The sequence below is a fragment of the Drosophila melanogaster genome, chromosome Y (genome assembly GCF_000001215.4).
Source record: "Drosophila melanogaster chromosome Y".
NCBI classification, from domain to species: Eukaryota; Metazoa; Arthropoda; class Insecta; order Diptera; family Drosophilidae; genus Drosophila; species Drosophila melanogaster.
Window position 1 is genome coordinate 285,228 of NC_024512.1, and position 25,725 is coordinate 310,952.

A 25,725-nucleotide genomic window follows, 5' to 3' on the forward strand; every position below is an offset into this window, starting at 1 on the left:
AAAAAATGGGGAGATGTGCTTGAAGACTTTCATCAAGCATTTGTGTTTGATTTCTGTGGAGCCGTGTATTGAGCTCACCGAGAAAGGGCTGGCGACCGGCATTACATTTTTCAGCTCCTTTACGGGCCTAATGTAGTTTTTTAGCCGCGCCGGTATCGATTAGCATCTTTAAGGTTCTCCCAGCCAGCCGTCGTTCAATGAACGGCAACCGGGAGCGTCCCCTAAAAAATTCAACGAGTCGTCACTGGGAGCGTACTCATTTTCGCTGTCGATTTCCTCGACTGCAGCCTTTGCTGTTTTTTCATACTCTTCTTTGGGGTCCTTTTGTTTAGGGGCCTCTTGGACAACGTTATTCAGACGTTGTCGTCTCGGTCCTGTTGAGCGTTCTGAGGAATTTCTCCTCTTAAACGCGTTCGACTCATTAGGATGATTCTGATTATGTTCAGTACGCTGCCTAAACCTGGAGGATGAATCGACCTCCATTGGCTGGGGTGCTTGCGCCTGAGTGTCCTTGTTGGTTTGTCCGTTATTTTTGTGGCGTTTGGTGAAGTGGGGATTCCTGTCCTGTCCCTGTTCTTCTTTATTTGGCTTCCCCTGGAAACGGCTCTTGCCGTTTGCCCCCGAATGCGCTCGCTCCTCTACGGCCTTGGCGTAGGAGTTAGCGAACATGCTTCTCTCTATGCTTGCCTCTGCTTCTCTAGCTAAAGCCAGTGCAGATGGCAGGTCTTTTGGTTGGGCCGGGAAGACCACAGCTCTGAGGGCCTTTTTGAGCCCCGAAATAAAAGCATGCAGGGCGTCGGCTCTGACCTCAGCGTTAAGCAGGTCAGCACCCTCTTGTTCATGCGTCATTACGATTTTGTTAGTGACAAGCGTTAGCTTCTTTTCAACTTCATCGTAGTATTGCATTAGTGGTAGGTCTCCTTGCCTAACCATTTCCAATCCTTGCCTCAACAGGCGTAAGGATGTTTTGTCCGAGTACGTGCAGTCTAGTCTGGCCAAAATAGCATCGAAGTTCAATACCGTATTGTGGGAGACAAGTAAAGCCCCGGCTGCGCCACGGATTTTATTCCTTAATATGGCAACAGCCTGATAATGGGCACTGCTGCCATTGTATGGTTTGAAGAGCTCGTAGGCGTATATGGCCGATTGTCTCCAGGCCACATACTCGTCTTGGGTACCGGAGAACTCTGGTACAGACTTTATTATGTCAAGGGGAATGTCGCACCTAACATCGGGGTTAACAGAGACTTTTTCGTAAATTTTGATTTGCGGTGCTTCCACCTGCAAACTCTGTACCCGCGCAGCTAGGGAATTGAGTTGTGTCTGAAATTGGGATTGCTGTTGCGACAATGCCTGTCTGACGGCATTGTCGATAAGAGCTTGAATCTGATTGGGGTCCATGGTAATATCTACCGGGGCACTATCTAACGGCTGACCTAATGCTTGGCCTACTTGCTCCTCCTCCCAGCTATCCTCGCTTTCGTATTCGACCTTAACCCTTCTGTAGTTATGTGCCCAACTCATTGGTTGTTGGTTGGCACACCACAAATATACTGTTGCCGAGCACAATTGATCGGCTAAATGGTATGGCAAGAAAAAGTATGCAATATAATAATCTTTTATTGGGTATGCAACGAAAATTTGTTTCGTCAAAGTATGCAATATTTTTTATTAAAAGAGGGTATGCAATGTATTTTATTAAAAACGGGTATGCAATAAAAAATTATTTGGTTTCTCTAAAAAGTATGCAGCACTTATTTTTTGATAAGGTATGCAACAAAATTTTACTTTGCCGAAAATATGCAATGTTTTTGCGAATAAATTCAACGCACACTTATTACGTGGCCAGATACACAACTTTTTTTTTTTTTTCACTCGTAAATTTCTTGATTGCGTCAAAGAAGTGTCTTGTAAAACTTACATGCTTTTCTAACTTAACTACCCTGTTTGTCGCCTGACAAAGTGTGTTAAATTAGATTGGTGGGTTCAGATTGTTGGTTGGGCGCCAATTATATAAGTTCCAATAGGTCCAGAGTTATGTTATTTCCAGTAGGTCCAGAGATCCTCCTTCTTTCGCTGAGGTTCGTCTAAGACACTGTTTATGGAGATTATGTTGGAGGGCTTGACTTCGCCCCCTTAGTTACTATCACTAGCCTTGTGGCGATAGCGATTTGATTGTAAATAAGAACAATTGTGTTTAACGGCAGTGAGCCGGAGCAAGCTGTGGTTTATTTCGTCACAAGATTTGAACTGAGTAGAAGACGATATTGAAACTAAGTTTACCCTCGAGCAATGCATCGCGCCGCCACAAGTCGGCAAGCCGACTCAGCATTTCTTGCAGCGTGAAGCAACACTCCCGATAGGAAGTGTCAGCTTTCCGCTGCCAGGCGTTCTTCGCGTGGAGCGCTGAACCCAATTCTGGCGCGTCAGCATTGTTCATACAAAGCTACTTAGTTGCTACGAAGCAATACATTGTTAGTTGTTAACTTATATATATATGTATATGCGCTTGGATACCAGCGGATCACCGTGAGACGAATTAGGGGGCCGGTATTGGCAAAGTGCTTGTTTATGCACTTAAAAAAAAGAAGTAATCACGGTGGCTGGGCGCATGTACTTATATATTTTCACTTAATTTTCACTTTTCACTTGATATGGATGGACGGAAAGAATAAACGCCGTTGGCAAAACGAAAATGGCGACCACGTACGGAATAGGATTTAAAGCCGTACTTATCTTGATTTTTCCGCAAGGAGCGCTGGCAGGATCAGGATGTGTCGGTTTATCCGGCTCGAAGGACCATGAAGTGGAGTGGGAGGAATTGCTTGTTGTTGCGGCTAATTCCTCCAGAAATTAAACGCCCGGGATCGCCTTCAATTTTTGCACTTTATTATAGCACTTGTAATTTAAGACTAACCTAAAACTAACATTGGAAATACCGCGGGACCGCGGAGTGGTGAATACCTTGCGGTAAGGGAGGAGAGCGAGAGGAGAGAAGGAGAGCGCGAGCAGCGGTGCTTGCGAGCCGTGGAGGAGCTTTGAGTACAAGCATTGGACGCTTACACTGCCGCTCAACTGTTTGCGCCCTTCTGGCGTGAACATTCTCCCCCCCCCCCCCCCTTGCGTAGGCAAAGGCATCCCTGGCCGGCTAGACAGCAGGATCGGCCTTTTCATTCCGTGCACGCTCCAGAAACGGTCCATCCGAACACCGTGTTCTGCGCGACGGGCAACCCAACCTCAATTTTTAGGAACCCCGGTTGGATCAAATTGGCATATACATCTGATCCCAACACGAGGGAGATGGAGGCCGGCCGGTGAAAGCGCTAGTCCGCGAGACGAACACCGTCAAACTTGGCCTTGGCGGCGTCGCTCAGAGCTCGGATGGGTGTCCGGATCCTTAGGCTGGGTTCGATCTTCAGGACGACGTTGAGTCGGAAGGTGCTTGTTCGGGACCGGAGTGTCACCGAGCAGACCTCGTCGTCTCCCAGCCGGGTGATGGGCAGCCGGAACGCAGCCGCCAACGACCGGTCGATGCTGCTCACCGGTATGCATGGGTCGATCATGGCCCCGGTCTCGAAGGTCTTCGAGCCCGTGTCCAGCACGACGATGGCTGTAGGCAGGATGGGGACAGCCTTCTGCTGCCCCGTTGCCACCGCCGGAGACGCGACGGAGACCTTCGGACGCGGGCGATTGTTGGCGACTGGGGCTGGTGGCGGAGTGCGGGAAATCCGGACCGGACCTCGTGCATGTGGAGTAGAGTGTGGTGGTCTCCTCCACACTTCATGCATCCCTCTTGGCTGCGGCAGTCTCCTCCCGAGTGCTGATGGGCGAGGCAGTTCGAGCAGTACTTATTAATAAGTACAGCCCGAAGGCGCTTTTCAGCGCTCAGTTTGTGGAAACTCTTGCACTTCCGAAGAGGATGGATTCCAGAGCAGACTCGGCAGCAGTAGGATTTAATACCTCGAGTACGTCTGCTCTCCAACGACTGGGTAGCACGAGGACGAGGAGCCATTATTGGAGGAAGTGAGTAAGTCTGCCAATAAAAGAAATGAAAAAGCGTAGTATGAGCCGACTACTATTTGGGGCCCGGAATGGGAGAAGTGCCCTAATCCCTAGGAACGGAGGAGTCTTTGTCCTCCATCGGTAGAAGAATAACTTTGTGGACAGGGCGTTTTATGGTGCTGCAGACGTACGGATGTCAACGACTCGAATGCGGTCGTCGGCTACTGGAAAGGCAGAAACGATTCTGCCGAGCCGCCATTCGTTCGGTGGTAGATTGTCCTCCTTGACAACTACCATATCGTCGGCTTGGAGGTTCCTGGTCGGAAATTGCCATTTGTTTCGTTTATGGAGTTCTTTAAGATACTCCTCTTTCCACCGTGCACTAAACTGCTGATGTTGTGCCTTGAGGTGTTGACATCGATTTATTATCGACTTGGCTTCGCCCTTTATCTCGGGTTCCGCCGTGGAAAGCAACGGCCCTCCAATAAGGAAATGGCCTGGTGTGAGGGCCAGCAAATCTGAGGGGTCTTCGAACATAGGGGAGAGGGGTCTAGAGTTCAGGCAAGCCTCAATCTTAGCGAGAAGCGTCGCCAGCTCCTCAAATGTATATTTGCGGACAGACGTCGATTTAAGGAACAGGGTTTTGAAGCTTTTCACCCCTGCTTCCCACAAACCCCCATATGTGGAGCCCCTGGTGGGATGAACCGCCATACGAGTCCCTGATGGCTATATGCATCAGTCACGGACTCTTTGATAGCTTGGAGAAAGTCCCTGGAAATCAAAGTTGCCGCCCCCACAAAGGTCTTACCAACCGCGCTTCGCTACGAAACGAGCAAAGGCCGCTAGAAATTTCTCGTTGTTAGATCGGAAGTGGGTTCCAAATGGATAGCCTTCGTGGAAAAGCACACAAACACACAAACATATCCCTTCGTTAGGAGACACGCTCTCCCTGTATAATTTTTTATTTCGAAAGGGCCGGCATAGTGTAGGTGAACGCCCTCGAGAAGGAGACTCTATCTGTCGGGAAATCGCCCATCAGCTGTGTTTGGAGTCTCTTCTTGTAAATCGTGCAAATCTTACACGGATTGACCACAGCCTTCACCAGATTCTTTATTTTAGGAATCCAATACTTCGATCGGATCAGGCGTACGATCAATTGACTACCGCCATGAAGAGTAATCTGGTGAGTAAATTGGACGATGAGGCGCGACAGTCTACAGTCATAGGGGAGAATAATCGGATGACGTTCATCATATTGCAGGGTTTTGGAGGCAGTGAGACGGCCGCACGCCCTTAAAAGGCCGTGTTGGTCAATGAACGGGAACAAATTCACCAAAGGACTTGACTCTGGAAGAGGCCTTCTCTTGGTCAGATGCTGAAGCTCTTGGCCATATGCTCTGCGCTGCGCAATGGAGGTCAGAGTTCGTTCTGCCTCTTGGGTCTCTTCACTTGTAGGGCGTGAATTGGGCAAGAACGGACCTTTGCGGCAGCGTTTAAGGAAGCGTTGAACATAGACCAGAACTCGCAGGGCCTTGTCCAATTTGGAGAAACGTTCGAGAAAGTCGATGGACGGGGCGTTGACAAAATGCACTTTGACCGCGCGCTGCTCTAGCTCTGTCACTGGAATAGTGTCGCTTTGTGCTGGCCATAGCTCTCGTATCCCTTGCAGCCACTCTGGTCCGTGCCACCAGAGATGGTTTTCTGCCAATTCATGTAGGGATACGTCTCGACTGGCTAGATCGGCGGAGTTTTGTTCTGAGCGAACGTGTGCCCAACAGTCGACTGGCGTCGCCTGCGTGATCTTGGCAACTCTGTTGGCCACAAATGTGGTCCAGTTGCACGCAGGCTTTCGTAGCCAGGCTAAGACGATTGTGGAATCTGTCCAGCAGCGGATATCTGAACTTGCGGAGGGCAAGTGCGGTGATGTATATAGCCGCTTCATAGGCTCTCTGAGATGCGTCACAGAAACCGTGGTGCTCTATGATTACCTCAGGCTGGTACCAGATCCATCTCGGAACGCGGATCTGATTGAGGTCGGAATACTCGTCTAAAAACGATTGCCACCGCTGGCTCATTTCAGTGGGAAGCTTATCGTCCCAGCCTAAGTTTTGCAAACAAATCTCCTGCATGAACATTTTTGAACGGATTATGAACGGCGCGAGCCACCCGGCAGGATCGAACAACCTAGCGATTTGGGACAAAACTTCTCGCTTTGTATAGGAGGGTTCCACAACTATTTCGGGGGGAACGAAATAGAATTCGTCGGACTTTGCCCTCCACCGAATACCGAGCGTCTTGGCCGTGCTTTCGGCATCGATGTCGAGGAACTCGCTAAGAAGGAGGTGTTCGGCCGGGACGTCTTTAAGGACGCTTTTGTTGTTCGAGGTCCACTTTCTTAGCGGAAACCCGGAGGCACTTAGGGCTGCTTGTAACTCTCGAATCGAACTTTGGGCTTCGTTTACGGAATTCGCCCCTGCGAGAACGTCGTCGACGTACATGTGCTGCTGGATGATGCGGCTCTTTTAAGGGAAATTCTCTTTTTAAACGATTTTCGTTTCTAAGAAACTGAGCTAACGCAATGGACCTTGAATATCCTAAATCGGATCCGGTATTCTCGGGGTCCCGGAACGGGAGCATCACCACGTACCTCCCGCTTGCGTCTTTTGTTGTTGTTTGGAGGAAGTTCTTTTCACAATAGGAGTCCGACTCTTTTATCATCTTTACTGGTAGATCCTCCACCTCCCAGAACTTGCTGAGGTGCACCAAGGATGCGACCCGTTTCGGCTTTCCCTTGGAAATCGGCCCCGTTAGCACCCACCCGAAAATAGTTTCTTGGCCCAGGAGCGAGCCGCAAATATTTTGTCGGGTGCCATCCATCATTATGGATGGTAGAATGTCAGCCCCGATCAGTACATCAATTTGAGAGCTCTCAAAAAAGGTAGGATCTGCCCAGCGGAGTGCGGGCAGGTCCTTCACAGAATTCCGAGGGATCGGATAGGAGGGCAGTTTGCCTGAGAGCTCCGGAAGGACGTACGCTTCAGTGTCTAACTGTAGACCTGGCTTAGTAGGAGAGCGAATCCCGAAGTGACACAGCTTCGAGGATTTCGCGGAGACCGAATGATTTAACCCGGAGACTTGGGTCTGGGTGGTGCGGAATGGCAACTTGATGAGGTTGAACAGGCGTTCTGAAATGAACGTCGCCTCGGATCCCGAGTCGATTAAGGCTCGGGCTCGGTAGTTCGTCCCCCAATGGCACACGTCAATGATCGCTGTGCTCAGTAGGACGGCTGAAGTGCCGTACGCGAAAAAAGTTTGCACCGCTGAGGTGCTTGCCGATGCATTTCTGATAGAGGGTCTCGGAGTTTGCTGTGTAGGGGGCGAGGTTGAGGAACTCGTATTTTCGGAATTTGGGGGGTATGGGTATCTGTCATAACTTATATGTTGAAAAAGTTTGAGCTTATCATGTTTATTAAAGAGCTAGTATCAACTATGCATCTATATCTGTGGTAATTAAACATGATCTCTATGTATTGGTTTGAACGGTTAGTCGTTATTAATGTAGTGGTCAGTTTCCATATCGTAATCTAATTCGTACTTTTGATGACCTTCATCTGTCTAAAACGCTAATTCGGCACTCTTGGTTGGGGCGGCTGATAGTAGTTTCGGATGTCGTTTTGAAGATCTGTAAGTAAGTCTGTTCTGAATTCGTTGTATAAATTTATTTTCTGATCAAATTGATGTTGTCTTTTCGGAGGAGTTTGTTTAAGAGGAGTTTGATTGTTTACGTTAGTGTTTTGGGTCTTTTAATGGATTTGTTAATGGAATAAAGGGGCGAATGAATCGTTGGTTGCGGTGAGTGTTTTTGCTGACTATCGGTTTTTCTTTTTTTTAAATGGGTTTGCCCTAATTTTTAAAAGGTTGAAATGTCATGCCCCGCTAAGGTCATGAAGAACCTATCGAGGAGTGAGTAGAATTGAGTTTTTTTTTTATAGTAGTTGCCATTGCTTGTGTATAAACCGGTATATTATTTCGGTCATTTTCTTATGCTAACTTATATGTTATTACAGTTGACATGTCTTCTAATTGTTTACAGAATAGACGTAAGTTATCTTGAAAAGGTGTGCGATATAACCTTCCTAGTAGTTCCTCTAGAGGCATCTGACTCTTGAATTTCGTGATTAGGGCGTCTTTTAAATTTGTCCATTCGTTGTGCATTCCAAATTGGGAAGCCTTTCCGCATCTCCGACAATTTGAAGTTCGGTGGCGTCAAATATTATTGCCTTTTGTCGAATGTCGTTCGAATGGTATAAGTTCGATACGTCTGATGAACGAGATGAGAATCCATAGAATTACGATACTTGGCGTATTTGCCTAAGTAACTGAGACAGATTTTTCGCTGTTAACGCCATTTTAGTTTTATTTTTAGATTAGTTTCCGTTCTTGTTCACATACTGGTAACGAATGACGAGACTTATGTCTTAGTGAACTGCACTTTCTCCTTATTACACCTTAGTGGCGGTCTCACTTCCCGAAGCAGGCCACAAAATTAGGTTTTAAAATTAACTAGGATTAACTAGGATCTCACAGTTTTTGTGCGGGTACCGATTTTATATAGTTTAAACGAACCGAAATCACTTTGTTGCGGCCAATTCGCGGGTACAATCAGAAAAGCTTACTTGGTCATTAGGGTTCGGCTTATTTGTATGGAGAAAAAATTGCGAAAATTAAAGGTTCAAGGTCTGAAATTGTTGGTTTTGGTGTAAAACTTAAATTTGTAAAGTTATTTAGAGGTGCCTTTCTTAATATAGGCATTTTTGGCTCAAATGCTGGTTAAAACTCTGTTTTTTGTGAGCATTTCAGGTTTGAGGTCGCAAATTGCTCTAATCTACTTTATTTTAGTTTTATATGATAAAATATAGTTAAAATATATAAGAATTTACGTTTAATTAATATTTAAACGATTTCTTACTGCTAAATGGGTAGTTCTTTGAATACTCTTTGACAACTTGTATAATTTTTTATATTCGAGCTCTTTAGTTGTTAATTTCTTTTTATAATCTCGCAAGAATAAAAATCTCTGCAAGAATAAAAACAAAACAACAGCCAAACAAGCGGCTTTCGTTGACAATTTGGACAACCTTTTCTATATTGCACATGCAAATGCAATGGATATGATGTCAATTGAAGAGGATAAGAAATTCCATGAAATTCCATTTTAACACCCAGAGTTATTTCATTGTTGGACAAATGACAGATTTCCAATAATGCAGCTATGCATTTGACTTCTGCGGTTGTTGAAGCTTTGGGTCATGATATCGAGGAATTCGCATTCCATACCAGAACTTTTCAGCAAAGCTGTAAAGACTTGGTAATTACCTTGCAACTCTTTGAATGTTCCCATTTTAACATGTAATTTCAGATGACTGCAGTGGTACATTGGGATGGAAAAACGCTCAGAATTGATTGGTCGAGAAAAAGTCGAAAGAATACCAATTATAATATCATATTCTGATGGTGAAAAACTTTTGGGAGTACCAAAAGTAGTTGCATCCACTGGCGTTGAAATATCTCATGCAACCTTCAACATGCTAACAGAGTGGGGAATTTCGGATAAAATCGTTGCTGTATGTTTTGAAACAACTGCATCGAATTCCGGAAGATTTAACGGTTTGTTAGTTTTGTTAGAACACTTATTGGAACGCAGTTTGTTTTATCTTCCATGCAGACATCATATATGTGAATTATATTTACGAGCTGCTTTTGAATCAAGTGCATCTTCCCTCTGTTTGAATTATTTTAAATAGCGTGGGCCATAATTGACCAAAAAATCTTTAAATTTTGTATACTAAATGGTTATGTCGCCACACGTATAAACAAAGAAAATAATCAGATCATTGATTTCTGTCGATGTCCATTGAAAAAAGATTATGAACGTTATTACTATCGCGAACTATTAGAGTTAATAATTGTCTTAACGTAACGATATATGTAGCAATGTATGTATGTATACATGTAATGCTAGCTCGCTTAAACACAGCCTCTATCACCGAAATCACCACTCACTTGTCCAAACGATTGCGATTTAATACATTTATATTTATTTAAAAATATTTAATTATCATTTAATAAAATTATCACGTCAGGGTCACCAATGTTTAGCTATTGAGCTTTTTCAATAGCTGTTGCGAATAATGAATAGCCGAAGAAAGTTTGTTTATTTTACGATACTGTTTATTTTGCGAATTGTTTACAGCAGCTAGGGCCGACAAAGAGCTATATCGAATGCACAAGTTTAGTCTTTTCCGACAAACGAAGAAGTGGCAATTGGCGGGACAGACAGCCGAAATGCAGCGCCCAAGCTTAACGTAGGTAGATAACAAAAAGAACAAGGAATGAGCGCCGTACAGATAAATGCGTGCGAGAACAGCGGTTTGCACTATGGGCATCGCAACTGCTACCACTGACTACTTCGTCTTACAATATTAAAGAATATGAGATTAGTCTACTGCACAGTTTTGGCGACTGCATGACCCAACAATTATTTATAATAAATAATACAAATAAATTCTTATTCTTATTCTTATTCTTTATTGGAAACAGTTCTTGATCTTGTCCCGAATCAGACTGATCTTCTAATTTTTAATCCTAATCTAATAAACATTATTTCACTGCATTGTGAAATTGAAATTTAATGACTGATGGAGTTCGATTCAAGCGCAAAGCGGAATCCAAGCGGAAGATGTGTTTACGTTAAGTTTTGTTATTTATCAGGTAGCTAGGAGATGGGAAAGGGAATGACAAAAACAAATAAATAGGAAATGCTGCCGAGATGGGAATTTGAATTTGTTTATAAACTGGGGTAGATTGCTATGTTTTCGGGTTGGATAACTCTCCAACTTCTAAAATGAGGCGAGTCACAATCCTGTGGCCGAGGGAGAAAAGCTTTCAAAAAAACATGTGAGCAGCTTGGGGTATGAAATGAGAACGATACTCTTTACCACAAAAGTTGTATGCTTCTTTAAATGCGTCTTCGTTTGGGTATTGCCGAGTTTGTATTGGCGAGTTGGAGTTATATCGGCTCTGAGTTTTTTGTTGCTGCGTCGGTGTTGTTTCCCTATTTCCGGACAGAGGGAGCACGTTAACTCTCCCCCCCCCCCCCCCTCTTCCGAAAGAAAGAAAATATTTGCTGAAAGCCTTTTGCTAAGTCAATCGTATTAAAATACTGGAATTTCCTAATGTGCCTAGAATTTCGTCCATATTAGGAATCGGAAATTTATCATTTATTGTTTTCATTTCATATAGATTTCGATAGTCCACGACCAACCTTAATTTCGGTTTGCCAGAGGCACGTATATTTTTTTGGGGAAAATCCATAATGGACTGCAAGGGAAGTAAGGGAAGTAAGGGGAAGTAAGGGAAGTCGCTTTCGCGTTAATATACCTTGTTTTAATTTGCTTATTTACTTCTGCTTCGTAGGCAAAGGGATACGAGGATACGGATACGGTTTTTATATCTTGTATATGTATCATGTATTTTTATATCACGTATTGTGAATGTAAGGTTTTAATTTTAGCAATATTGAATGTCACTGAACTCCTTTAATAAAATTGTAAGTCTGTATTATTATAATTAAATGTTCTAGTCTGTTTGTGTGTTGTCCACGGCATAGTTTGTCTCTGATGTAAGGTTTTCTTGTAATAGTGCATCAAAATTTTTTGAAGAGTTCCCATCACATGGATCCCCCTTCTACTTTCCTTCCTAAAGTCGATTAAACAGTTATTTTCCATTAGTATTTATCTTCCTAATGGAATGTCATAATAAGGTGAAAATGAATGAGTATAGCATTTTTTTCCTCCATGGCATGTCCTGTCATACTTCGGACAGTTATTTGCTTATCTTTAACTTAAATGTTAAAAAGGTTTGAGCTCATCATGTTTATTGAAGAGCTAGTATCAACTATGCATCTATATCTGTGGTAATTAAACATGATCTCTATGTATTGGTTTGAACGGTTAGTCGTTATTAATGTAGTGGTCAGTTTCCATATCGTAATCTAATTCGTACTTTTGATGACCTTCATCTGTCTAAAACGCTAATTCGGCACTCTTGGTTGGGGCGGCTGATAGTAGTTTCGGATGTCGTTTTGAAGATCATGAAGTAAGTCTGTTCTGAATTCGTTGTATAAATTTATTTTCTGATCAAATTGATGTTGTCTTTTCGGAGGAGTTTGTTTAAGAGGAGTTTGATTGTTTACGTTAGTGTTTTGGGTCTTTTAAAGGATTTGTTAATGGAATAAAGGGGCGAATGAATCGTTGGTTGCGGTGAGTGTTTTTGCTGACTATCGGTTTTTCTTTTTTTTAAATGGGTTTGCCCTAATTTTTAAAAGGTTGAAATGTCATGCCCCGCTAAGGTCATGAAGAACCTATCGAGGAGTGAGTAGAATTGAGTTTTTTTTTTATATATTAATTCGGTCATTTTCTTATGCTAACTTATATGTTATTACAGTTGACATGTCTTCTAATTGTTTACAGAATAGACGTAAGTTATCTTGAAAAGGTGTGCGATATAACCTTCCTAGTAGTTCCTCTAGAGGCATCTGACTCTTCAATTTCGTGATTAGGGCGTCTTTTAAATTTGTCCATTCGTTGTGCATTCCAAATTGGGAAGCCTTTCCGCATCTCCGACAATTTGAAGTTCGGTGGCGTCAAATATTATTGCCTTTTGTCGAATGTCGTTCGAATGGTATAAGTTCGATACGTCTGATGAACGAGATGAGAATCCATAGAATTACGATACTTGGCGTATTTGCCTAAGTAACTGAGACAGATTTTTCGCTGTTAACGCCATTTTAGTTTTATTTTTAGATTAGTTTCCGTTCTTGTTCACAGACTGGTAACGAATGACGAGACTTATGTCTTAGTGAACTGCACTTTCTCCTTATTACACCTTAGTGGCGGTCTCACTTCCCGAAGCAGGCCACAAAATTAGGTTTTAAAATTAACTAGGATCTCACAGTTTTTGTGCGGGTACCGATTTTATATAGTTTAAACGAACCGAAATCACTTTGTTGCGGCCAATTCGCGGGTACAATCAAAAAAGCTTACTTGGTCATTAGGGTTCGGCTTATTGGTATGGAGAAAAAATTGCGAAAATTAAAGGTTCAAGGTCTGAAATTGTTGGTTTTGGTGTAAAACTTAAATTTGTAAAGTTTTAGCCCGATCGGATAATATTTAGAGGTGCCTTTCTTAATATAGGCATTTTTGGCTCAAATCCTGGTTAAAACTCTGTTTTTTGTGAGCATTTCAGGTTTGAGGTCGCAAATTGCTCTAATCTACTTTATTTTAGTTTTATATGATAAAATATAGTTAAAATATATAAGAATTTATGTTTAATTAATATTTAAACGATTTCTTACTGCTAAATGGGTAGTTCTTTGAATACTCTTTGACAACTTGTATAATTTTTTATATTCGAGCTCTTTAGTTGTTAATTTCTTTTTATAATCTCGCAAGAATAAAAATCTCTGCAAGAATAAAAACAAAACAACAGCCAAACAAGCGGCTTTCGTTGACAATTTGGACAACCTTTTCTATATTGCACATGCAAATGCAATGGATATGATGTCAATTGAAGAGGATAAGAAATTCCATGAAATTCCATTTTAACACCCAGAGTTATTTCATTGTTGGACAAATGACAGATTTCCAATAATGCAGCTATGCATTTGATTTCTGCGGTTGTTGAAGCTTTGGGTCATGATATCGAGGAATTCGCATTCCATACCAGAACTTTTCAGCAAAGCTGTAAAGACTTGGTAATTACCTTGCAACTCTTTGAATGTTCCCATTTTAACATGTAATTTCAGATGACTGCAGTGGTACATTGGGATGGAAAAACGCTCAGAATTGATTGGTCGAGAAAAAGTCGAAAGAATACCAATTATAATATCATATTCTGATGGTGAAAAACTTTTGGGAGTACCAAAAGTAGTTGCATCCACTGGCGTTGAAATATCTCATGCAACCTTCAACATGCTAACAGAGTGGGGAATTTCGGATAATTTCGTTTTGAAACAACTGCATCGAATTCCGGAAGATTTAACGGTTTGTTAGTTTTGTTAGAACACTTATTGGAACGCAGTTTGTTTTATCTTCCATGCAGACATCATATATGTGAATTATATTTACGAGCTGCTTTTGAATCAAGTGCATCTTCCCTCTGTTTGAATTATTTTAAATAGCGTGGGCCATAATTGACCAAAAAATCTTTAAATTTTGTATACTAAATGGTTATGTCGCCACACGTATAAACAAAGAAAATAATCAGATCATTGATTTCTGTCGATGTCCATTGAAAAAAGATTATGAACGTTATTACTATCGCGAACTATTAGAGTTAATAATTGTCTTAACGTAACGATATATGTAGCAATGTATGTATGTCTACATGTAATGCTAGCTCGCTTAAACACAGCCTCTATCACCGAAATCACCACTCACTTGTCCAAACGATTGCGATTTAATACATTTATATTTATTTAAAAATATTTAATTATCATTTAATAAAATTATCACGTCAGGGTCACCAATGTTTAGCTATTGAGCTTTTTCAATAGCTGTTGCGAATAATGAATAGCCGAAGAAAGTTTGTTTATTTTACGATACTGTTTATTTTGCGAATTGTTTACAGCAGCTAGGGCCGACAAAGAGCTATATCGAATGCACAAGTTTAGTCTTTTCCGACAAACGAAGAAGTGGCAATTGGCGGGACAGACAGCCGAAATGCAGCGCCCAAGCTTAACGTAGGTAGATAACAAAAAGAACAAGGAATGAGCGCCGTACAGATAAATGCGTGCGAGAACAGCGGTTTGCACTATGGGCATCGCAACTGCTACCACTGACTACTTCGTCTTACAATATTAAAGAATATGAGATTAGTCTACTGCACAGTTTTGGCGACTGCATGACCCAACAATTATTTATAATAAATAATACAAATAAATTCTTATTCTTATTCTTATTCTTTATTGGAAACCGTTCTTGATCTTGTCCCGAATCAGACTGATCTTCTAATTTTTAATCCTAATCTAATAAACATTATTTCACTGCATTGTGAAATTGAAATTTAATGACTGATGGAGTTCGATTCAAGCGCAAAGCGGAATCCAAGCGGAAGATGTGTTTACGTTAAGTTTTGTTATTTATCAGGTAGCTAGGAGATGGGAAAGGGAATGACAAAAACAAATAAATAGGAAATGCTGCCGAGATGGGAATTTGAATTTGTTTATAAACTGGGGTAGATTGCTATGTTTTCGGGTTGGATAACTCTCCAACTTCTAAAATGAGGCGAGTCACAATCCTGTGGCCGAGGGAGAAAAGCTTTCAAAAAAACATGTGAGCAGCTTGGGGTATGAAATGAGAACGATACTCTTTACCACAAAAGTTGTATGCTTCTTTAAATGCGTCTTCGTTTGGGTATTGCCGAGTTTGTATTGGCGAGTTGGAGTTATATCGGCTCTGAGTTTTTTGTTGCTGCGTCGGTGTTGTTTCCCTATTTCCGGACAGAGGGAGCACGTTAACTCTCCCCCCCCCCCTCCACGACCAACCTTAATTTCGGTTTGCCAGAGGCACGTATATTTTTTTGGGGAAAATCCATAATGGACTGCAAGGGAAGTAAGGGAAGTTTTATATCTTGTATATGTATCATGTATTTTTATATCACGTATTGTGAATGTAAGGTTTTAATTTTAGCAATATTGAATGTCACTGAACTCCTTTAATAAAATTGTAAGTCTGTATTATTATAATTAAATGTTCTAGTCTGTTTGTGTGTTGTCCACGGCATAGTTTGTCTCTGATGTAAGGTTTTCTTGTAATAGTGCATCAAAATTTTTTGAAGAGTTCCCATCACATGGATCCCCCTTCTACTTTCCTTCCTAAAGTCGATTAAACAGTTATTTTCCATTAGTATTTATCTTCCTAATGGAATGTCATAATAAGGTGAAAATGAATGAGTATAGCATTTTTTTCCTCCATGGCATGTCCTGTCATACTTCGGACAGTTATTTGCTTATCTTTAACTTAAATGTTAAAAAGGTTTGAGCTCATCATGTTTATTGAAGAGCTAGTATCAACTATGCATCTATATCTGTGGTAATTAAACATGATCTCTATGTATTGGTTTGAACGGTTAGTCGTTATTAATGTAGTGGTCAGTTTCCATATCGTAATCTAATTCGTACTTTTGATGACCTTCATCTGTCTAAAACGTTAATTCGGCACTCTTGGTTGGGGCGGCTGATAGTAGTTTCGTATGTCGTTTTGAAGATCATGAAGTAAGTCTGTTCTGAATTCGTTGTATAAATTTATTTTCTGATCAAATTGATGTTGTCTTTTCGGAGGAGTTTGTTTAAGAGGAGTTTGATTGTTTACGTTAGTGTTTTGGGTCTTTTAATGGATTTGTTAATGGAATAAAGGGGCGAATGAATCGTTGGTTGCGGTGAGTGTTTTTGCTGACTATCGGTTTTTCTTTTTTTTAAATGGGTTTGCCCTAATTTTTAAAAGGTTGAAATGTCATGCCCCGCTAAGGTCATGAAGAGCCTATCGAGGAGTGAGTAGAATTGAGTTTTTTTTTTATAGTAGTTGCCATTGCTTGTGTATAAACCGGTATATTATTTCGGTCATTTTCTTATGCTAACTTATATGTTATTACAGTTGACATGTCTTCTAATTGTTTACAGAATAGACGTAAGTTATCTTGAAAAGGTGTGCGATATAACCTTCCTAGTAGTTCCTCTAGAGGCATCTGACTCTTGAATTTCGTGATTAGGGCGTCTTTTAAATTTGTCCATTCGTTGTGCATTCCAAATTGGGAAGCCTTTCCGCATCTCCGACAATTTGAAGTTCGGTGGCGTCAAATATTATTGCCTTTTGTCGTATGTCGTTCGAATGGTATAAGTTCGATACGTCTGATGAACGAGATGAGAATCCATAGAATTACGATACTTGGCGTATTTGCCTAAGTAACTGAGACAGATTTTTCGCTGTTAACGCCATTTTAGTTTTATTTTTAGATTAGTTTCCGTTCTTGTTCACAGACTGGTAACGAATGACGAGACTTATGTCTCAGTGAACTGCACTTTCTCCTTATTACACCTTAGTGGCGGTCTCACTTCCCGAAGCAGGCCACAAAATTAGGTTTTAAAATTAACTAGGATCTCACAGTTCTTGTGCGGGTACCGATTTTATATAGTTTAAACGAACCGAAATCACTTTGTTGCGGCCAATTCGCGGGTACAATCAGAAAAGCTTACTTGGTCATGTCGCCACATGTATAAACAAAGAAAATAATGAGATCATTGATTTCTGTCGATGTCAATTGAAAAAAGATTACGAACGTTATTACTACCGCGAACTATTAGAGTTAACAATTGTCTTTTTGGGAATATTTCCGGAAGGCCATGATTTCCGACCGCCCGGCCCTATGCATCATGCTCGCTGGATGTCTAAGGCAATTAATGCACTGAAGCTATACCTTTTTCGAGAAGTCTTCCGTTTAACTAAACACGAAGACAAGTAGTTGCGTGATGTGTCTGTTTTTATAGTGACAATTTATGTAAAATTGTTGTTTGGATCCCTGTTGGTCCTTGAAGCTCCTTATAGAGAATTTCAATTTATTCGGGCTGTGTACATCTACAGAGCAGTGGACGAGAGGATTTCAATGGCAGTGCTCAAAAAGACGTAGTCATTTATGGTACCTGGCAGACGAAAATATCACATTGGCTCTATTTGATGATAGCGTTACTGTCGCAGAAAATAAGAAATGGCACAGCGCTTATTAACCGTTGCGGATGATACAGGCAAAGATGAACATTCCGTTAAGCGCATTGATTTAAAAGTATGAGATTTTCCAACTTTTGTTTCAAAAAAATTATCTGATTTCATTACATCAAATAGTATTAAGTTTTTCGACCGGTTCAATGTATCGAAATCTTCTTTAGTCATAGATCCATCGAAGTTGCATGATCACGAAGACTTTAAAAATGCTGTTGAGATTGTACGAAAATTAAAATCTGATTATAACTAGAAATTAACAACTAAAGACCTCGAATATCAATAATTATTACAAATTGTCAATGAGTATACAAAGAAGTACACATTTAGCAGTAAAAAATCCCTTAAAAAACATTACTAAACATTCTTTTCTTTTTCTCTTTTCACTATATTGTCAAAGGATAACGAGCTTACTAGGTTTTTCAGTATCCTACCGACTGCACCAAAAAAATTTTTTCGTGATTGATTTAATTGAAAAAAAATGTATTTTCTTCTTATAATCTTTATTTGATAAGTTTTTATCAGAGGTCAGTTATAAACTAATTTACAAATGTATTTTTTCGGCCCAGCAAACTTTTTTCAGAGGGTTAACATAAGCCTTTTAAGTTCTACTTTATATATTTTTTATATATCAAGCTTATCGGATCATTAAGATAGATACCGTTAAGCGGTTAGTGTCTTGGGAGAATGTTATTAATGAAGCTTTTGAAGAGTGAAGCTTTCCAAAAGATCGCCTTTAGCTTTTTATATGATTAATGAATGTGTCACTATATACTTTATATATGGTCGGAAACGCTTGCTTCTGCCTGTTACTTTTCAACGAATTCAGTATACCCTTTTACTCTACGACTAACGGGCTTAACTAGCAAGGCATGGTACAATTTTAAATTTTAATTATGTTGTTTCCTGATATTAATATTTTGTTATTTGTACAATCTTGGTTGATAACTGTTTCAGAAATATTCCATGTTAAAAGTATATTTGGTTCTATATAATTTATTTGGATATTTCTATGGGTTTTAATGTATTTGCACTGAGTTGGCTGCTGTTTGATAAGTCCAACAATATATTTGTCGAATATTAATTTATTTGTATCTTTATGAAGTACTTGGCTATTGAATGTATAGAATTTATCCAATATTTGGTTGGTTAGAATATAGTTATGTTCGTCTGGATACGGAACTATTTGAAATATCGGAACTTTGGTGACCTCGCTAGGAACGTGGGAAATAATCAAAATTTCGTTCGTGTCTGTCTTGAGCCAAGTTGATGTTTTTCATCTCTTTTCGAATGTACGTGTTTTAAATAATCGTGTTTTAGTAATTTTGGGTTAAAGATTCCTAGTCTGGTTAATTGCATACCTAACTCGATATCTTTTTGGTTCTGTTCTTTTCCACCTTGAAATTATGTCTAGATAATCATGTTTAGATCATAGCTTTTCACGGAGTCTTCTGACATGTTATTAATTTTTCCTCTAGCTCGTCCCCGTCGTCTTCATCTAATGCACCAAATAAGTATTCATATGCCTACTACGTTGAAAAGACCTATTTTGCTTCGCTTAATAATTCTTAATGCATTTATTTCCCGTTTTAGTAAATCGACTAAATATTGTATTTCAGGTATAGTCGTGGGATAGTCGTTTGCTTTAGTTACTCGATTTTCGTAAAGAAGCATTGTCTTTGTTATGTTTATACTCAAATAGTGGTATTCGTAGCTGGTTGGGATTTCCATCGTTCCGGCTTGGAATATAAGATATCCATTCTTCGCACTTATTGGGTTTACTTCAATATTGCTGAATTTGACCATGGTGATAAGTGGTAACATTGAAATATGTAGCGTACTTTACGCTAGTGGTAGCTTTTCACTATACGGGTAATAGTATTTTTATTTAAACCAATTAATTGTTTTTTAATCTTTAGTTTTTGAAAAAAGTGGCTTACACTTGTTGTGTCACTGTCGCCTTTTTCTATCTCTATTTGTCTAGAGAAGAAATTGATTGGTCTCTCCGTTATGGATACATAATTTAAATGATTTTCATTAGCACTATTTTTTTAACTCGTTTATTAGACAATAAGATTATTTGTTAATGTAACATTAACAGTAAAAAGGGCAAATCCAGAAACTTCGCGAGGACGATTAAGATTTGCTGACTAGTGGATCCTCCAGGCTCTCTCAGCTCTTCTGAGCTCGGTAGTTATCGATGAGGCGAAGCTGTTGACCGCTTGCCATTCCACCTCCCCCTGCAGCATGAATGGGATTATCCGCATTCAGTCTGCAGCCAAGAACGGTTTCCAGAGAGCTCCGGTTCCTTGCATATTTAAATCACGAGAAGAGAACGGGCTCTGCGGTTTCGCTCCGTCCTCTTCCGCACCATGGGAAATCATCCGCCTCGTCATGTCCAAAGCGCTTCAGATAGCTGCTAAAGCAACCGTGCCCACCACGCGTTAGATTGAACGATATTTCGACATGCTTCCGTTCTATCCACGGGTTGAGATTCAGCGCCACCTGTGCTGCCATGTCTCCAGAGTGTGCTGCCTTGCTTCTGCTCGTATTGACCTCTTGGCGCAGGGGGAGAGGCTTGTACCGTTGGTTTAGTTGAAGACCACTTTGTTTTCCTGCGCTAATAGGTCTAGAGGTGGTATGCCTGCAATCACCAATGCCGCATCGTTGGACACTGTTGTGAAGGCGCAGCAGATAAGTAGTGCCGACAGTCTTTAGGTAGCACTTAGGCCCTGAGCGTACCTTTCTGTTTCAAGCGCTTTTGCCCACACCGGGACAGCGTAAAGCATGGTCTCGTGGGTGACGCTCGTCAGCAGCCGTCTACTCGCCTGCTTCGGTCCTCGGGTGCTCAACATAATGGTTGATAACGCCCGATTTACTCCTGCTGCTTTCGAGCTAGCGTAGGCTAGGTGTTCACGGAACGAAGGTGTTCACCTGGTGTCTATCATGACTCCCAGATACTTAATTGCCCGAGAGGAGGACACCGAGGTACTGCCTACTTCGACAGTTGCCGTCTCCACTGCCTTCCTGGAGCTAATCAGGACAGCCTCCGTCTTCTCCGGCACCAGCTCTAGCCCCATTGAGCTGAGCCATTGTTCAATGTTTTGGTTACACTTTTCCTCAGCCTTGCCGGGATGCTTGTCAACAACAAGGAAAGCCACGTCGCCCGCGAAGCCTACGATCTCGCTTCTCCCAACCAGCGGTGGCGAAGTATACCGTCAAACATGTCGTTCCAAAGAAGCGGGCCCGAGATTTGCGGGACTCCACCGGTGACCTCATGCCTGAACCCTCCTTCCGACGACTCGCTCAGTAGCACCCGTTCCGAGAAGTAGCTGCGCATGATCTTGACTAGGTAGGCACGCCGTAGCCAATTAGTACTTCTATATTCCGGAACGATGAAAGCACCTCGGGTGGCTTCCCTGGTTTTGGGAGGAGAAACAGCTTTGGTATCTTCCAGCAACTTGGGAAGACTCCTTCAGTCTGGCACTTGGTGAATGCCAGAATGTGTCCCGCGGACCCGCATCTGAAGCAGCACTGGCTTCTGTCTACGGTGCTTCTCGCTATGTGGCCCGCATCTGAAGCAGCACTGGCTTCTGTCTACTGTGCTTCTACAGTGGGCCGCTATGTGGCCTATCTACAGGCTTTTGAAGCATCCTTGTCGTGGCTCCAGTTCTTTGATCAGGCATTGGGACCATCCTACCCTCAGCTTGATCAGCGGGTCCGCCAGATTTGCTGGAACTGCTATTACAGCAGACTTCCCTCCCTATTGCGTTTGACGGAGGATTGCTCAAATCTCCTCGATTTCTAAGTGTGCCACCGTCGGGGTGGGTTTGGTGAGAATGTTAGGTAGAGCCTCCAGAATCCGTTCCCTAGCCTCGGGATTAGCCGAGGGTGGATTTCCACATGTGTGGCTGCCACCTGGAGTAATAATGTCATTTTCAGACATTCTAGTTAAGTGTTGTATATCAACGGAAATGGGATCGAGATGTCTTACATCATTGTCCACTGTGTGACTAACAACTTTTGAAGTGAGGCATTTTGGTAATGCGGTCTCCTTCTTCTGTTGTAGATACTTTGGTTTAAGGCAATTAACCTTTTGCATCTTTGAATCATCCCTTTGCTGTGGTTCGAGGCATTTAGATACGGTACGCCCTTCTTTTCTGCATACCTAAAGTTACCGTCTCGTTATCATAATCTATCTTAAATTTCCTATCTTGTAGATAGTTTCGACCTAACAGAATATCATAATTGTTCGAATTTTTTTTAATACTACTTTCACGTAGATTCTTTTGCGGATCTCAAAATAATTTTACAATCACTGCTTTAATTCGCCGATCCTAGATAGCTAGTTGTATAGGGTATCCTTCAATGGATCAGTACCGACTAAGAGGACTCTTTATTTAACAGATCCTACCGTCTGCGCCAATTAAATAATTGCAATACTCATATGTAAAAAAATATAAATTTATTTTACTGAATGATTACAATATTTATTCTTGAGAAGAACACCGACCGATTATAATTAGGCCTGTGATTGGATTGACGTTCAAGCCTAGGTTTCGAGCTTTTCTAATATGGACTTTAGACTTTAGGGTTCTGATCAAATGAAGAGAGAGCTTTTGAGTTGCTGAGTTTAATTGCCTTTGCATTGCTCTTGGATTCAAGTGCATTCGCTCTTGGATACAAGTGCTCTTAGATTCTTATAGTTTGTTTATTGAAATCTATACTTTTGTTTTTCGGGATTGCGAGTCCGAGCTGTGAACGTGGGAACGTGACGATGGAGTGTGGGCTTAAGCAAGGAATGTTTAAATTAGGGGACGGATATTTAGTCTACCAGTGGGTGACTTATCTGGAGTTTTTCCATTCTTGAGGATCATATGACAATCTTATTCTTATCTGGTATCTGTTAAGTACATCCGGAGTAGTGTAGGGTGTATTTGGGTGTACATGTTGTGTGTGTAGACATGTGCTTAAGTATAATGGACTTATGTGTCACACTATATAACTATAATCATATCAAAACAATTACAAGTCTAATCATTACCTTGTTTATTTAGGTGAATCTTGTTACAAAAGATTCACCTAATTTTTGGATTAAACTAATTGGGTTTTACTTGGCTTCCCAAATTCTTTGCAACAAATGCTGATTCAATAAAAGTAGCCCCAGAGAAAAAAAGAATAAGAATAGAACCATTAGAGAACGCGCCAACTCGTGTGAAAGTAAATTTTAATTTCATTAAATGTTTAATTAATTTGCGTCAGTGTGATTTTTGAGGTGCCGTGTTGAAAATACAAAAGTCACACTTATGCAATGTTGTGTGTATGTGATAGTGTTTAAATTTACTCTCTTGGTACTCTGTCGTTGTTGATTTACTTTTTTATAATTTACTTTATTATAATTTGATATATTATGGGTGATAGACGTTTTTACTTATACTTTTACAAAAAACTTTTTTATTGCTTATCCTTAATTTGAAACTGTCACAATCTCGTCCCCATTTAGACTGATCTTCGAAATCTTAATGCACTCAATTCACTCAACCTCGACCTGAAGTTTGGTTTAGGATTTTCTTGAACTTCCATGTTTAGGATAAAAGCTTTATACTGAACTTATTTCACAGCATTCTGAAATTCAAATTCGCTGACTGGTGTTTAGCTTAAGTTTGGTTATTTATCGGGTGGCTAAGTGCTGGCGATAAAAACAAGGACAACGGAAATGCTGCTGAGATTGAAATTTAAAATTGGTTTATCAACTGGGGCAGAGTGCTATATTTACGGGTTGGATAACTTTTCCCCTCCTAAAATTACTCTCTGGCTTCTCTGGCTGGCTCCCTTACTTCTGTTACAAAGTCTTTCTCAGTATCTGGTTTTTATAGTTCTGGCCGTTTTTGATTGGTTACAAATATAATATATCTGAATTTTATTATTAACCTAGTAATCAAATACAAAATGATTAAATTTAATAATATAAAAGAAATTGATATTTTCCAATTGTAAATTTCAATGAATGGATTTAAAATAATAATGTTGTCCAAAATATGTTCTGAATTGTTGGATTTTATATAATCTCATATTTCCAGATTCCTAAAGTGGTTATTGGTTATGTAGTCAAGTATTTTGTTTTCTAAATTAGAGAATAAAATATTATTTATTGTAGTTATGCCTTTGAATGTTATTAAATATGAACCGTCTAAATGAGAATTGTTTACAATATTATTTCGTATATTAGTGCAAATTTATTTCTCTCCATTTAGTAAACGTGAATTAAACTACTTAAGTAAATTGATCATGGGACTGAGCAACTTCATGGAGGGAAGCGCATCTCAGTGGCTTACACAAATTTCGTACCATGGTATGACTTAGCGAGAGTTCCAGGAATTATTTCTGCAGTGCTATGAAACCGAAGAGACGCCGGCCGAATGTTACGCGGTATATGCGTGTCGTTTAGTGACGACGCTGACAACGAAGTGGCAAAATATGGGAATAGAAGAAATTGCCGTTACAACTGTTCTTGCGCATATGGAAAGCATTGACAGTCATTTGCAACACGTTCTCTTCGTTCTCTTCTCTTCGATATTGACACCGAATTAGTCGACAATGAGAAAGCTAATATACTCGAGCTACTTAAAAAGCACTCGATTGCATTTACCAATGGCATACCTGATACCCGTGTAAATACAGGCGAAACGAAAATCCGTTTAATCGATCCAAATAAAACTGTCCAGCGCCGACCTTATAGACTTAGCCCCGAAGAGAGCGAAGTAGTTCGTATGCGGGTGTGCGAATTGATAAGGTGAAAGCTTGTTTGCCCAAGTTGTTCTCCCTTTGTTAGCCCCATGTTGCTTGTCAAAAAGAAGAACGGAACCGACAGAGCTAAATTAACACGATTTCGGACCGCTTATCAGCGATCAAATTGCTAGACTTCGCAATTTGTCATAAATGCACTTGGTGACCTTGCTAATTCTTTTGTAACAGTTTACATGGACGATATAATGGTAGTATCGCCAACCAAGGAATTGGCTTTGGAAAGGCTAACAACTTTTTTGGATGTTCTTACAAAGGCTGGTTTTACCTTTAATATTTCTATATGTAGTTTTCTCAAAACAACGGTCCAGTATTTGGGCTCATAGCCCACTTCATAAGAGAGGTGAAGATAGCTTCATTAAGCTCCTTGCCTCCTCCTCAAACTGTCTCCCGCGTTCATTGGCCTGAGCTCTCCGCTGGTTGGCATATTTACAATCGTTTAATTTTGAAATTCAGTATAGAAAGGTAAAAAGCGTATGGCTCATATCGATTTCCTAACAAGAAATCCTTTGTCATCCGAACACATTCCGTCGATAAACCAGATTCCCGTAAAACGAGTAAAACCCCGAAATAATAGAATAGGTTAACAAATTGGAGTCAGATGACTTGGCCGTAAACCTGGCCAAAAGGGAGGATCTGCAAAAAGGCGTATTATATCGAAAGGTCCAAAGACTAGGTAGAACAAGTTATTCACCAGTTGTACCATGAGCTTTCAAATGGTCAGTAATTTACCAGGTACATGTGATTAGGTATTATTGGCTCGCTAAAATGAACAAGTATGCCCGAAAATTTGTTTCAAAATGTATAACTTGGCGATCCGTGAAATCATCGTCCGGGAAGACAAGTATACCATGGCACACCATTCATATAGATATAACGGGGAAATAAAGTGGCAAGAGCAATGTTAAGGAACATGTCATTGTTCACATCGACGCCCATTTGTTTATCTGTATATCACCTTAAAGGTAGATGCCGAAAGCTGGAGTACCAGATAGCATTGTCGCCGACCAGGGCAGATGTTTCACTAGCTTTAAGTTTTCAAAGTTTTTTTTCACTAGCTCTAAGTTTTCAGAGTTTTGTGTATCAC